This window comes from Carcharhinus amblyrhynchos, chromosome 22 (assembly GCF_965287045.1).
Source record: "Carcharhinus amblyrhynchos chromosome 22, sCarAmb.v2.hapA, whole genome shotgun sequence".
NCBI classification, from domain to species: Eukaryota; Metazoa; Chordata; class Chondrichthyes; order Carcharhiniformes; family Carcharhinidae; genus Carcharhinus; species Carcharhinus amblyrhynchos.
Genome location: NC_137345.1, coordinates 2,594,202 through 2,608,904, shown reverse-complemented (window position 1 = coordinate 2,608,904; position 14,703 = coordinate 2,594,202). Strand labels below are relative to the sequence as shown.

Below are 14,703 nucleotides of genomic sequence, written 5' to 3'. Positions count from 1 at the left end.
AGTAGTCCTTGGGAAGACTGAGTCCTGACTTCACATTAAAAATAACCTCCATTGTGTTGTATAGCACCATCACATTCTGAGTGGGACAGACTTCGAACGGATCTAACAACTCAAGACAGGCATCCATGAGGCACTGTGGGCCATCAGCAGCAGAACTGTACTGCAGCGCAATCTGCAACCTTGTGGCCTGGCATATCGCCCACTCAATCATTACCATCAAGCCAGAGGATCAACCCTGGCTCAATGGAGTTTTCAGGAGGGCATGCCAGGAACAGCACCGGGCATGCCAGTAACAGCACCAGGCATACCTAAAAGTGAAATGTTGACCTGCTGAAGCTACCAAACAGGATTACTTACGTGCCAAACACCAAGTCATAGAGCTATGTAATCCCACAACCAGTGGATCAGATACAAGATCTACAGTCCTTCCACATCCAGTTGTGAATGGTGGACAATTAAACAACTCTAGAGGAGGAGGCTCCACAAACATCCCCATCCTCTGTGATGGAGGAGCCCAGCACATCAGTGCAAAAAAATAAGGATGGAACATTCTCAGCAATCTTCAGTCAGAAGTGCCGAGTGGATGATCCATCTCGGCCTACTTCAGTGGCCCCCAGCATCTCAGATCCTAGTCTCCAGCCAATTCAATTCACTCACGATACCAAGAAATGATTGGAGGCACTGGATACTGCAAAGGCAGTGGGCGTTACTGCATTATGATAATTGTACTGAAGACTTGTGATCCAGAATTTGCCACTCTTCTAGATAAGCTCTTCCAACACAGTTATGACACTGGCATCTACCTGACAATGTGGAAAATTGTCCAGGTATTTCCTGTACACAAAAGGCAGGACAAATGCAACCCAGCCAGTTACTGCCAATCAGTCTACTCTTGATCATCAGTAAAGTGATAGAAAGGGTCATCGACAGTGCTATTAAGCAGCATATGCTCAGCGCTAACCAGCTCAGTGATGCCCCGTTTTGGTTTCATCGGGGTCACTTAGCCCCTAACCTTATTACAGCCTGGGTTCAAACATGGACAAAAGAGCAGAATTCCAGAGGTGAGGTGAAAGTTTCAGCCCTTGACATCAAGACCGCATTTGACCGAGTGTGGCATCAAGAAACCCTAGCAAAACTAGAATCGTTGGATATTGGGACAAACTCTCCACTGGTTGGGAGTCATACCTGGCACATAGGAAGATGGTTATGGTTGCTGGAGTCAGTCATCTCAACTCCGGGACATCTCTGCAGGAGTCCCTTGGGTTAATGTTCGAGGCCCAACCATCTTCAGCTGCTTCATCAATGACCTTCTCTCCATCATAAGGTCAGAAGTGAGGATGTTTACCGATTATTACACAATGTTCAACACTTTTCGTGACTCAGACACTGAATGCAACAAGATTTGGATAATACCCAAACTTGGGCAGACAAGTGGCAAGTAACATTTTGTACCACAGAAATGCCAGGCAATAATCATCACCAATAAGAGAGACACTAACCATTGCCTCTTGACAGTCAGTGGTGTTCCCATCACGGAATCCTTCATTACCAACATCTTTGAGGTTACCATTGACCAAAAACGCAGCTGGACTTGCTACATAAGCACTGGCTGCAAGAGCAGGTCAAAGGCTAGGAGTGTTGTGACGAGTAACTCCTGTCACCATCTACAAGGCACAAGTCAGAAGCGTGATGGAATACTTGCTACTTGCCTGGATGGGTGCAGCATTATCAACATTCAAGAAGCTTGATACTATCCAGGACAAAACCTGCTTGCTTGACATCACATCCACTCCCACCTCTGATGCTCAGTAGCAGCAGTGTGTGCTATCTAGAAGATGCACTGTAGAAATTCAGCAAAGATCCTTAGACAGCTCCTTCCAAACTGATACATGGGCACACCACCTGCAAGTTCCCCTCCAAGCCACTCACTGTCCTGACTTGAAAATATATCAGCATTCCTTAGTAGTCACTGGGTCAAAATCCTGGAATTCCCTAACGACATTGTGGGTCAACCCACAGCATGTGGACTGCAGTGTTTCAAGAAGGCAGCTCATCGCCACTTGCTCAGGGGCAACTAGGGATTGGTAATAAATGCTAACCAGTCAGTGATGCCTGTGTCCCATGATTGAATAAAAGAGGTGCCAATTCTGCTCCCTATGACTTGGGGGGGGGGCAGCAAATGTACTGTAGCCAAATTTGCAGACTGCAAAATAGATGGAAAAACGAGTTGGAAGAGGGATACAAACACTTTGCAAGGAGGTATTGATAGGTTAAGTAAGTGGGTAAAAAGTTGGGAAAATGTGAAGTTGTTCGCTCTGGAAGGGAGAGCAAAAATGTTGTTTTAAATGGAGAAAAACTACAGAAAGCTGCAACAGGGGGAATTGGGGTTATTTGTGCATGAATCACAAAGTTAGTGCACAGGTGCAGCAGATAATCAGGAAGGCTAATGGAATGTTTAGTTTTATTTATTATCACAAGTTAACTTCATCACAGTGCAATGTTAGCCTCTGTGATAATCCCCAGTCGCCACACTCCTGCACCTATTTGGGTACACTGAGGATGAATTTAGCATGGCCAATGCACCTAACCAGTATGTCTTTCGGACAGTGGGAGGAAACCAGAGCCCTGGGGGAAACGACGCAGAGAGAGAACGTGCACGCTCCGCACACAGTGACTTAAGCCAGGAATCGAACCGGATCCTGTTGGCCCTTATTTCAAGGAGAATTTCTTCTATCAGAGGATTTTGAGTCTTTGGAACTCCTGCCACAGAGAACTGGAGGACAGAGTGCTTGTATATATTCAAGGCTGGGATAGCTTTTTGATCAGTCAGGAAAAGGGCTGAAAAGTGAACATGAGGAATATCGGATCCCTGTTGAATGGCGAAGCAGTTTTGAGGGGTTGAATGGCCTACACCTGTTCCTATTTCATATGGACACATGGACAGAGCAGTTGTTGCCATGTTGAATGTGAGGTTCGTTCTGAGGTGAATATTTGTTAAAGTTTATTGCTACATTGAAAGGAAGAACTATTAAAGCAGAACAATGTAGGTTAAGAATAAATGTAGGGCAGCATGATGGTTTGCACTGCTACCTCGCAGTGCTAGGGACCTGGGTTTGATTCTGGCCTTGGGTGACTGTGTGGGGCCTGCACATTCTCCCCTTGTCTGTGATTCCACCAGGTGCTCCGGTTTCCTTCCAGAGTCCGAAGATGTGCAGGATAGGTGGATTGAGCATGATAAATTGTCCCTTAGTGTCCCAAGGTATGTTGTTTAGCAGGGTAAATGGGTGGGATAAGGGTGGGAGGTTAGCCTGGATAAGATGGCCTGTGGGAGAGCAGGTGCCGCCTCTGGGCCGAAGGGCTGCCTCCTATACTGTAGGGATTCTATGATTTTAGGGAAAATGAGGGGGTTGTACTTAGTGGTATGAGCGAGAAGTTTCTTTCCAACTAAAGTACCTGGATAGCTATCTTATTTTCAAATGAGGCCCAGAAATGAACCGTTTGCTGCCTGTTTAGTTTGTGGACTGTTTAAGCTATTTTGGAACTGACATACAAGTATTTATTGGGATCTGTTAAATGACAGGCTGCAGTTTTTGGTTACAATGTACAATGTGTTCTGAACACAAATGTCTGCTTCTGTTTAACTCCTTTACCTAGCACTGGGCCAAGTATTGGTTTTAGTGAAGGTGCTTTGTGAACTCTCGCTGGTAAACAGCTTTTGAGTGATTCTTGGAATTTGTAACTGAAAAATGAAGTCTACAGCTTGCTCTGCTGCAAGTTGGGGCTTATGTTTTTGGCAAGATTTCAATGCTTTTACTGTTCCTCTCCTTCAAAAAATGTGACTTCTTCAAAGTTAGGTATATAGTCATCACAGTTCAGCCATAACAGATTGCAGTCATTTAGTACCTTTTAATGTAATATGTTCTAATGTGCTCCACAGAAGTGTAAAGTGATGATTGACACTGAGGTACAAGATATTAGAATACATGACCAAAAGCTTGGTCAAAAAAAATAAGTTTTAAGGACGGTAAGAGGATAGAAAAGTTTAGGGAAGTAATTCCAGGGCTTGGGGACCAGCCAGCTGAAGTTGGAGTCAACAGTGATAATGTAGTGAAATCTGTGCAAGAGTCCAAAATTAGAGTGCAGATTTCTGAGGGTAAGAAATAGGAGCAGGAGTAGGCATTGGGCCACCTTCACCTGCTCAGCTATTTAATACATTTGTGGCTGATTTGATTGTGGCCTCAATTCCCTTTTTCTGCCGACCACCTCAGTCAATAAAGCTAGATTTCTTTGTAGATCGAGAGCTTGTCCAGCTTGGCCTTAAATGTATTTGATGACCCAACTACATTTCTCTCTTGGGTAGGGAATTCCTCATCTTCGTCTCTTGTTCTGAAACTGTGCCCCATAGTTCTAGAATCTGGAAAAGGGAAATATCTTCTCAACGTTTACTCACTCAAGTTCCTTCAGAATCTTTGTTTATTTTTCATTACGATCACCTCCCATTCTTCTGAACCCCAGTGAGTAGAGGCCAACCTGCTTGATTTATCCTTTTAAAGTATCCCCTTCACCCCAGTATTCAACCCAATGAACCTTGCCTGAAATGCCTCCGAATTATACCTCTCGAAAATGGAGGCCAAAACTTTAAGCAGTTCTCTAGGTGTGATCTTGCAAATGCTTGTATTTATATTCCATCACCTTCACAATAAAGACCAATATTCTATTTGCTTTCCTAGTTATTTGCTGATGTTTTATAATTCGGAATGAGGGCACCTAGATCCCTCTGCACCACATTGTTCTTTAGTCCTCACCATTTAAATAATATTTTGTTTGAGCTGGAGATTAGTTTGAGAGCTGGAGAGTGAGATTAGTGTGGGTGAGAGACTAACTTGATGGCCAAATGATGTGTCTTTATACTCTTAATATTCTAAGATTCAAAATGTATGAATCAACATTAGGTTTATACACCAAGATCATTACAGCCAGAAGAACAGTTTATCCGCGCAGAATCCTTCAGATAGGATTGCAATACTTTACAAAGTGTCCTTGTGTTACTCATATTTGTACTCCTTGTATATTGAATTTTTGACATGTTGCACATTCAGCATTGATTAAGGTGATCCTTGTTCATCTAGACTAATACAGAAACTAATATAAAAATTTCTGATTATCCAACCCCAAGCAAAGTTTGCTAGCAGATAATGTCGATGACTTCAAATGCAACAGTGACAGATTCATTAAAATTGCAGTGTCTGTTTGGTCCATTGTGGCTGACGGTGACAATCTTTCAACTAGAACTATCAGATTGTATTTCCCAGTACTTGCTATTTTTCAATTACATGTCCAATTTAATTAGAATTACTTATTCAGCTTTTTGAAAGACTGTGCATTCCTTAGTGTTCAAACAACCATCTAAAAGTATTCTAACTTCCTGGTCATTCTTTCAGTGACTTTTTATATCCTTTGACAGATTTCATCTTTCTATTTAATGCCTTTTATAATTCTAAAAATTTATTTTAGGCTCTGCTTTAACTGCCTGTATTTGGAGACAGGAGATGGGGTGGCCTGGGAAGCTTCAGTTCCCCAAGCCCTTCTTCATAACTGTAATCCATTCTGTGATGATGCCATTTAATTGAATCTGAGTCAGACTTGTTCCAGAGCTCTGACATTCTACCTATGATGAAGTACCAGGTTTTGCACACAGTACTCTAGTTCTGTCTTAATCAATTGAGATAGCACACTCCGTGTGTTAATTACCATTAAAGTGAAGTGGAAACTGGAAGGTTGTTTCTTCATACACACAATTTTAATAGTTTTGCCAATGCTTGAAGGAGAAAATATTGCCAGGATATTGGAAGGCAAGGGTTAACTGGGCCAACTGGGTTGCTCTTTGGAAGTGCTGGTACAGACTGGATGGGCCAAACAGCATCCTCCTTTGCCATATTTAATACTATCATCCTGTGATTAAGTATTTATTTGTCACTGGGTTGTGCGTCAGTATTTATTGTCTGTCTCTAATTGTCCTTGAGGCTGGTGATAAACCACCTTTTAGAACTAGTGCAGACAATTTGATGAAGGTATTCCTACAGTGCTGTTAATTGAAAGGAATCACATAGCAAGCACACATCCATTATTTTGTACTACTTGCAACTAGTGAATAAGGGATTTAGAATTCTAAATTGTATGTTCCACTTTCCACTTCCATACAAGAAATTTATTCTATTCTGTGGCTATTAGACTTTTTATGCAAATCGTGTTGTAATTATGTCACAGCTTGTGGGAGGAAGTTGTTCATTGTCAATAAGGAAATCATTAGACATCTGGAGTAAGCATTAGAAACAGTTGAAATGTGCCAAGGCAATTTCCTCTTGCTCTACAATGTGCAGTAAAGCATCTAGAAAATCTTGAGTTTACTTTTGAAGAATAATCTTTTCATTTTTATTACCTACTCCTTTAGAGATCCTTCACTCCTGACTATTGAAAGACCAATAGTGTACACAGACATCTGGGGGCTAAATCACCACATCAGAGCAGGCATGTTCAAATGTTTCCTGGACGTCTTTCATTTCAGTTTGTTGATTTAAACCTGCAGTGTTCCAGTGTTTACTCCACTTGGATTGTTAACCTCTGGACTTTTCTTTCTGTCTGTGGTGAGCAGTTGAAGAAATCTAAAAGTAAAGCAAACACCTGCGGATTCTGGAAATTTGAAATAATTTATTTATTTGTGTCACAAGTAGGCTTACTGTAATGAAGTTAATTACAAAAATCAAAAGCAAAGTGCTAGAAAAACTCAATCGGCTGGCAGCATCCGTGGAGACAGAACGAAGTTAATATTTTGAGTTGAATGGAACTGGCCTCTCAAGAATTAACACTAATTGAGCTGGCAACTTCAATAGTATCAGTAGTAGATTGTGAACTTGCTGCTGTATTTTCACTCATTCTGGTTTTTTTACATTTTTTTTCACAGGATATGACGGCTGCTGGCTAGGGCAGCGTATATTGCCAATCCCTAATTGCCCTTGAAAGTCGTGGTGAACCTCAAACCATTGCACTCCATGTAGTGTAGGTATGCCTGCAGTGCTGTTAGGGAGGAAGTTTCAGGATTTCAACTCAACAACAATGAGAAAGCAGTGATATATTTCCAAATCCAGATGGCGTGTTCAGAGTTATCAGTTGGTTGTATTCTCAGGCACCTGATGCTCTTGACCTTCAAGATGATAAAGGTCATGAGTTTGGAAGGTGTTGTCAAAGGAGCCTTGGTGGAATTGCTGCAATGCATCTTGCAGATAGTGTACACACAGCTGACACTGGTACCTATCATTTGTCCTGGATAGTGTCAAGCTTGGAATGTTACTGGACTGCACTCACCCAGTGAAGTGGAGAGCATTCCATCACATTCCTGACGTAGGTGGTGGACGAGCTTTGGGAACTTCAGGAGGTGAGTTACGCTCTGCAGAATTCCCAGTCTCTGATTTTGATTTGACTTATCATTGTCAGTATACAGTGAAAAGCATTGCTTCTTTTAGAGTCGGAGGTTTACAGCATGGAAACAGGCCCTTTAGCCCAACTTGCCCGTGCCGCCCAGTTTTTACTATGAAAGTTGTCCCAATTGCCTGCATTTGGCACATATCCCTCTGTACCAGTCTTACCTATGTAGCTGTCTAAATATTTTTTAAAAGATAAAATTGTACCTGCCTCCACTACAATCTCTGACAGCTTGTTCCAGACAATCCTCACCCTCTGTGAAAAAATTGCCCCTCTGGACCCTTTTATATCTCTCCCCTCACCTTAAATCTATGCCTTCTAATTTTAGACTCCCCTATGTTTTGGGAAAGTGTTTACAATATACCTTATCTACTCCGCTCATTATTTTATAGACTTTCAGCTGTAATATACAGACAAAGCATAACGTACATAAAGAAAGGAGATGGTGCAGAATGTAGTGTTACAATCAGAGCTCGGGTGTAGAGAAAGATCCACTTAATAGCGGTAGGGCCATTCGAAAATCTGATGAAAGCAGGGAAGGAGCCGTTCTTGAATTGGATAGTTTATGATCTCCATGAAAGAGAATATGTCTGGGGTCTGTCAGGTCATTGATTATGCTTGCTGCTTTTCCGAGGCAGTGAGAAGCACCAACAGAGTCAGTGGATGGGAGGCTGGTTTGCATGATGGACTGAGCTACCTTCAGAACCCTTTGTGGTTTCTTGTGGTCTTGGGCAGAGCAGGAGCCACACCAAGCTGTGATACAACCAGAAAGAATGCTTTCTAAGATGCATCTGTAAAAGTCAGTGAGAATCGTACCGGACGTGCAGAATTTCCTTATCATCCTGAAAAATTAGAGGCATTGGGGGCTTTTTTAACTATAGTGTTGACATGAAGGGACCAGGACAAGTGGTTGGTGATCCGGACACCTAGAAATCTGAAGCTCTCAACCATTTCCACTCCATCTCTGCTGATGTAGACAGGGGCATGTCCTCCGCTACACTTCCTGAAGTCGATGACAATCGCCTTCATTTTACTGAAATTGAAGGAGAGACGATTGTCATCGCACCAGTTCACCAGGTTCTCTTATCTCTTTCCTGTACTCTGTTTCATCATTGATTTTATTTGGCTGTGGTAATGGTAACCACCACCACCACGAAACTGCTGCACGCCCACTGCGCCGCCGCTGCCCCCCCCCCCCCAAAAAAAATACTGTAGTAATTTCTCTTTCAGAAAATATAATGTAAATCCATTAAACTCCTCCCTGTCCTTAAGTTTGTCCCTCTGAAAGTGATGACTTGCTGGGATATCTTTCTTGGAAAACTAGGGCAGTTCTCTAGTTAGTTTCTGTTATTTCAGCTGGTAAGCCTCTGTAGGCTGTTTAAGAACAATACTATCTCTAAGCCTGTTCTTGGTCTTGCTTGACTTCCATAAACATTTCCAGCAAGGGTCATTGGATAGAAATCATGGTAGCAGTGAAAGAAAATGCTGGTAACACTGGTCAGGCAGCATCTGCCATCAGAACATAGTTAGAAATTTCATCCTTTTAAATACAAATCGGGAGAGAAAAGACAACAAGAGAGAAGATGTATGATAGAGTGGAGGGTGGGATTGGTTACGTGACATAGAGGGGTTGTAACAGGAGAAGAAATAAAAGATGGGGATCAAGGGAAGTGTAAATGCAAGAATACATCTTTAGATTTGTGTAATACAGTATAACTCTGGCAATATTCATAGACAACATGAACTAGTTCAGTGAAGCTCAGTTGGCTGAGGTTTCTAATTATGGACAAAATGAAGATCAAACCTGGGACCTTCTGGTCTACGTGGCTCAATTACTCAAGGCATTTTATACTCATCTTCAGAGTTGTAACATTTTGTACTGCATACTGCAATTGTATCATAACACGAAAACCATTATAAATAATTTCAAAATATGAACTGTGTTTCTGTTCATGGATTATCTGTCAGTGGTGGTTGGGTGCCTGGCAGTGGTTGTTAAGGAGCAACCTGTTCTGCATTTGTCTTAAATTACCTGAGATGTAAATTAAAGGCTTTGTCTTGGATCAGTAATAGACATTTGGATTATGCTGCAGGTGGTCCAGAATAGCAGTTCCCCTCCAAGTCACGCACCATCTTGAATTGGAAATATATCGCTGTTTCTTCAGTGTCATTAGGTCAGAATCCAGGAACTCCCTCCCTGACAGCACTGGGAATGCCTACACTTGGGTACTGCAACTGTTCAAGAAGGCAGTTCACCACCACCTTCTCGAGGGCAACTAGAGATGGGCAATAAATGCTGGCCTATCCAGTGACACCCATGTCCTATAAATTAATAAAAACGCAGGTTTAATTCCTGTTCTAGTTGAAGTAGACTTGGGATCTGCCTCTTCATTGCCTTCCTATTTCAGGAAGACAATGATAAACCACCACTGAAAAGAAACTGCCAAAGGAACAGCTCAGGGTAAACCATCAACAGGCAATAAACCTGCCTTTAGGCAGAGCACAAATGAATCAGGCACTGTAAACTTGTGTCTATGCAAACTAGTGCTTGGAAGTTGTGGTTTTCTATATTTCAGCTTTAGAACACTAGTTTTAGATCAAACTTTTTTAAAAATTGCTGGCTGGCGTAGCTGGAAACAACACAAAATGGATTCTTGTTGGCGAGCTGTCTGAGGAAAATGATTCTTCAAACTGTTTATGGTGCTGTTTGACTATAGGCTTATGGCTGCAGTTCTCCATGAGTAAATTTGGTCCCTTGAGCATGCTGTGCCATTTCATAGAATTATAGGATCCCTCAGAGCAGAAGGATGCCATTGAGCCTGCACCGTTAGCAATCCCATCCAGGCACTATCCCTGTAATCCCATGTATTTGCCTTGCTAATTCCCCCTGACACTAAGGGGCAATTTAGTATGGTCAATCATAACCCTCATATCTTTGGACTGTGGGAGGAAACCAGAGCACCTGGAGGAAACTCGCAGACACAGAGCGAAGGTGCAAACTCCACACAGTCATCCAAGGCCAGAGTTGAACCTGGGTCCATGGCACTGAGGCGGCAGTACTAACCACTGCCACCATGCAGCCCTAAATAAGAATTTATCCCGTTGTCCAAAATGATGAGAGAGGATTTTTAATGTCTGGGAAAAATTAGGAAAAAATGAAGCTCAAGCCAGAGGAGGAAAGCTTAGGAAGATAGCTGAAAGCTTGATCAAAGGTTTGGTTTTGAAGGGAGTCCTGGAAAGAGTGGGGGATGGAAAACAGAAGGGAATTCCAGACTGTGGGCTTGTTGTACCTGATGACATGACTAAATGGTGCAACAAGTTTAATTCTGGAACTTCCTATCTCATACTAGGAGTGCTTTGCCCCACAGACTTTGGCTTTTCAAGAAGGTAGCCCAGGCAACACCTTCTGAAAAGAAACTACGGAATGGCATTTAAGTGCTGATGTCTTTGCCAGTAATACATGCATCCCATTTTCTTAAAAAAAAAGTATGAAAAGGCAGTTTGTAAATTTGGATTACTGCAACGTGCAACTTTGGATATTGTGAAATGTGCACGTTTGCTATCTTGCAAATCATCCTTTAAAAGAAACACTTTAAAAATTAACAAGTGGTAGATTTTCAAAAAAATAGATCAGCCCCAACTGAATTCTGAAGCCCTGGATAATGGCAGACTTTTAAAGCATATCGGTAAGCTTGTGTTTCCCGGACACTTTCTGTGCTCCCACTATCTGAATAATTCAGGCGTTTGATGGCACTAAAAGGCTACATTATTAGCACCTGTGCCCTGTATAATGTGAGATGTGAATAATTTATGGTTCTCTGCAGTTATGTACATAAGGCTATAGGTTCTGCAGCAACTTAGCATTCAAAGCGCTCTTCATTTATTGTAAACACAAATCTAACATAGTTTCTGTGCAAAGGTAGGTTTGAAGATGGCCTTGTATGTTTAGAACACTGCCAATCGGGAGTCAATTTGCATTTCCTTTGCGTATAAATCTGATTAAGTCTGATTTATTTGTGTGTCACGACAGTTCTGTTACGTTTCCTATGCGTGTTCTAGAATATAAGAAACCACAAGCAGGTCAAAAAGCAGGAAAGGATTTTGTGGGCCATTAAAACTGCTCTGCAACATATTGTTGCTAGATCACTGATCTCCGGTGTAAATAATTCTCTGTTCCTGGAGGTTATCAAACAGTTTGTGGTTGTCTGCTTATTAAATTGCTGTACTGGTTAGGCAGAACAATTTCCCAACATCAGCCTCTTATTTGTAGCACTTAAACCATGTCATGTGGAATATTTGATCCTTAGTTTGTAGCTGTTTCCAATTCTATCTAATTCATGCTACTTCTTTAAAAGAAGTTAATCAACAAGGAACCTGCCCCTATTGCTACTCCAGGTCGTGCACTTTTTAAAAAAAATCTCTTGTTTCAGTTTAGGTTTGTTAAATTTGAAACATGCTGCAGTTCTGTGCCACAAAATGCATGCATGAAACCGATCACACATCCCTATTCAATAAAGCCTAAATCAACAAAACTTCTATTTACATAGAGCCTTTAAGTCAGGATTGTCTCAAGGTGCTTCACAGAAGCCTTATTAGATCATTTGAGACAGACACCACAAATTATTTGAACAGATGAGCAAAAACTTGGTTAAAAGAGAGGTATTTTGAGGAACAAGAGATATAAGAACATAAGAAATAGGAGCAAGAGTAGGCCATCTGGCCCTTCTAGCCTGCCCCGCCATTCAATAAGATCATGGCTGATCTGTCGTGGCTCAGTTCCACATTCCCGTCCTCTCCCCATAACCCCTAATCCCCTCTCTCATGCTTTAGGAAGGAATTTTTTTCTTTGGGACTTGGATGTTGCTGACTGGCCAGCATTTATTGACCTTCTCTAGTTGCCCAAGGGCAGTTGAGAGTCAGTCACGTTACTGTGGGTTCTGGAGTCACATGTAGGCCAGACTAGGTAAAAATGGCAGATTTCCTTCCCTAAAGGAATGTGTGAACCAGATTGGTTTTTCTGACAATTGACAATGATCTCATGGTCATTTAGTGATTCTTAATTCTAGATTTTTTTTATTGAATTCAAACTTCACCATCTGCCGTGCGGGATTTGAAGCTGGGTTCCCTGAACATTACTAATCCAGAAACGCAACTAATCTAGCGATAATACCACTAAGCCATTGCCTCCCCCTAAAATTCCAGAGCTTTGGATATAAAAAGCTGAAGGTATGCACACCTTCATTGGAAATTGGCGATGTGCGAGAGGCCAGAATGGGAGGAGAGCAAATATGAGGGTTGTAAGATTGAAGGAGTTCACCGAACATGCCTTGTGTATATCTCCAAATGGCCATTTCAGTATTTGGATCACACTGACCCATAGATATTGCCTGTCCACCAATATATGCAGCAGACACTTAGAATGTGACACCTGCTCGTAAAAACTGAGAGAATGATGATGATTTTGGCTTGGGATCAGACGTTCCACGCCAGGGTATTCTGTAAGCGATACACTGGTTGTAGTAGCCAATGAAATCCGCAGTCTGCCATGAAATCAGAGGGTATGCATCAAGCTGAAAACTCTGGACCTGCAGCTGTGAAATTGCCTCAGCAGATAGCAGAAATTTTCTTATTGATTTTTATGTCTGATTCTTTGGATGAATGAACTGTGCTTTGATGTGGGACATAAAGTGTCCCATAAAACTTCATTTTGAAAAGTTGAAGCTTAGCCTAGAGGTTTCATAAGGGCTTTCTATCAATTTTCCAGCTGCTTATCAAGGTTGTCAGGATGGGTAATATCACAACTATACAACCTTGGTTTAATTGTTACACTTGCTTCTGAACCAGAAGATTGTGTGTTCACGCAGCACTAAAGATATGAGTACATAATTCAAGCTGATGCTTAAGGCAGTACTGGGAGTGCTACAGTGTCAGAGATGCCATTTATTGCGGATGCAACATTAAATTGAGGCCTTTAGCTGGTTGTAAAGGTCTCTCAATCCTAGATGGAGAGCAGAGGATTTTTTCTGGTGTCCTAACCAATATTTATCCTCCAAACAACAAATGAAAACAGATTATTGGATTTGCTGCTCTATCTGCCTATATAACAGTGACTGCTTTGAAAAAGTATTGAAATGATTTGGGATGTCCTGAAAGGTACTTTTCAGTAAAGAAATTGACACCGTTTGTAGCGCAGCTGACTAAGCGTTATAGTAACTCCAGAGAGCTTGGCATAAAGTTTTAGCTTTGTAGTATAGGTTTACTTCTCTGCATTCCAGTGTTGGCACAGTGTTAGTGATGTGGTCTGTAATTAAAAACCAAAAATGCTGGAAACATGGGCCTGAAAACAGTAGCGATCCACACCCAAAATATTAAGTAGTTTTTTTTTCAGGTGGACCTACCTGCTGTATATTTCTAGTCTTTACAGTTTTGGTTTCTCTGTGCATTGTTTGCATCCTTGTACTTTAAGGTCTCTTAAAGTGCCGTGGACGTGGTGTACATGGACTTCAGCAAGGCGTTTGATAAGGTCCCCCATGCAAGACTTCTTGAGAAGGTGAGAGGGCATGGGATCCAAGGGCCTTTGGCCTTGTGGATCCAGAACTGGCTTGCCTGCAGAAGGCAGAGAGTAGTTGTGGATGGGTCTTTTTCTGAATGGAGGTCAGTCACCAGTGGAGTGCCCCAGGGATCTGTTCTAGGACGCTTGCTGTTTGTCATTTTCATAAATGACCTGGATGAGGAAGTGGAGGGATGGGTAAGTAAGTTCGCTGATGACACGAAGGTCGGTGGTGTTGTGGATGGTCTGGAAGGATGTCAAAAGTTGCAGCAGGACATAAATAGGATGCAGGACTGGGCGGAGAAGTGGCAGATGGACTTCAACGCGGATAAATGCGTAGTCGTCCATTTTGGCAGAACCAACGGGATGAACGAGTACACTATCAAGGGCAGGAGTCTTAGTAGTGTTGAAGAGCAGAAGGATCTTGGGGTCCGGGTCCACAGGACTCTTAAATCGGCCTCGCAGGTGGAAGAGGTGGTCAAGAAGGCGTATGGTGTACTGGCCTTCATTAATCGAGGGATTGAGTTTAGGAGTCGGGAGGTAATGCTGCAACTTTATAAGACCCTTGTCAGGCCTCATTTGGAGTACTGTGTGCAGTTCTGGTCGCCTCACTATAGGAAAGACGTAGAAGCTATTGAAAGGGTACAGAGGAGATTTACAAGGATGTTGCCTGG

The 14,703-nt window shown here is 42.1% G+C and overlaps 1 protein-coding gene across 2 annotated transcripts in view; it reads left to right on the top strand.

The window, feature by feature from the left end:
• lrig2 (leucine-rich repeats and immunoglobulin-like domains 2) overlaps window positions 1-14,703 on the top strand; it is a 79,556-nt gene that overhangs the window by 20,044 nt on the left and 44,809 nt on the right. The window lies entirely within an intron of this gene.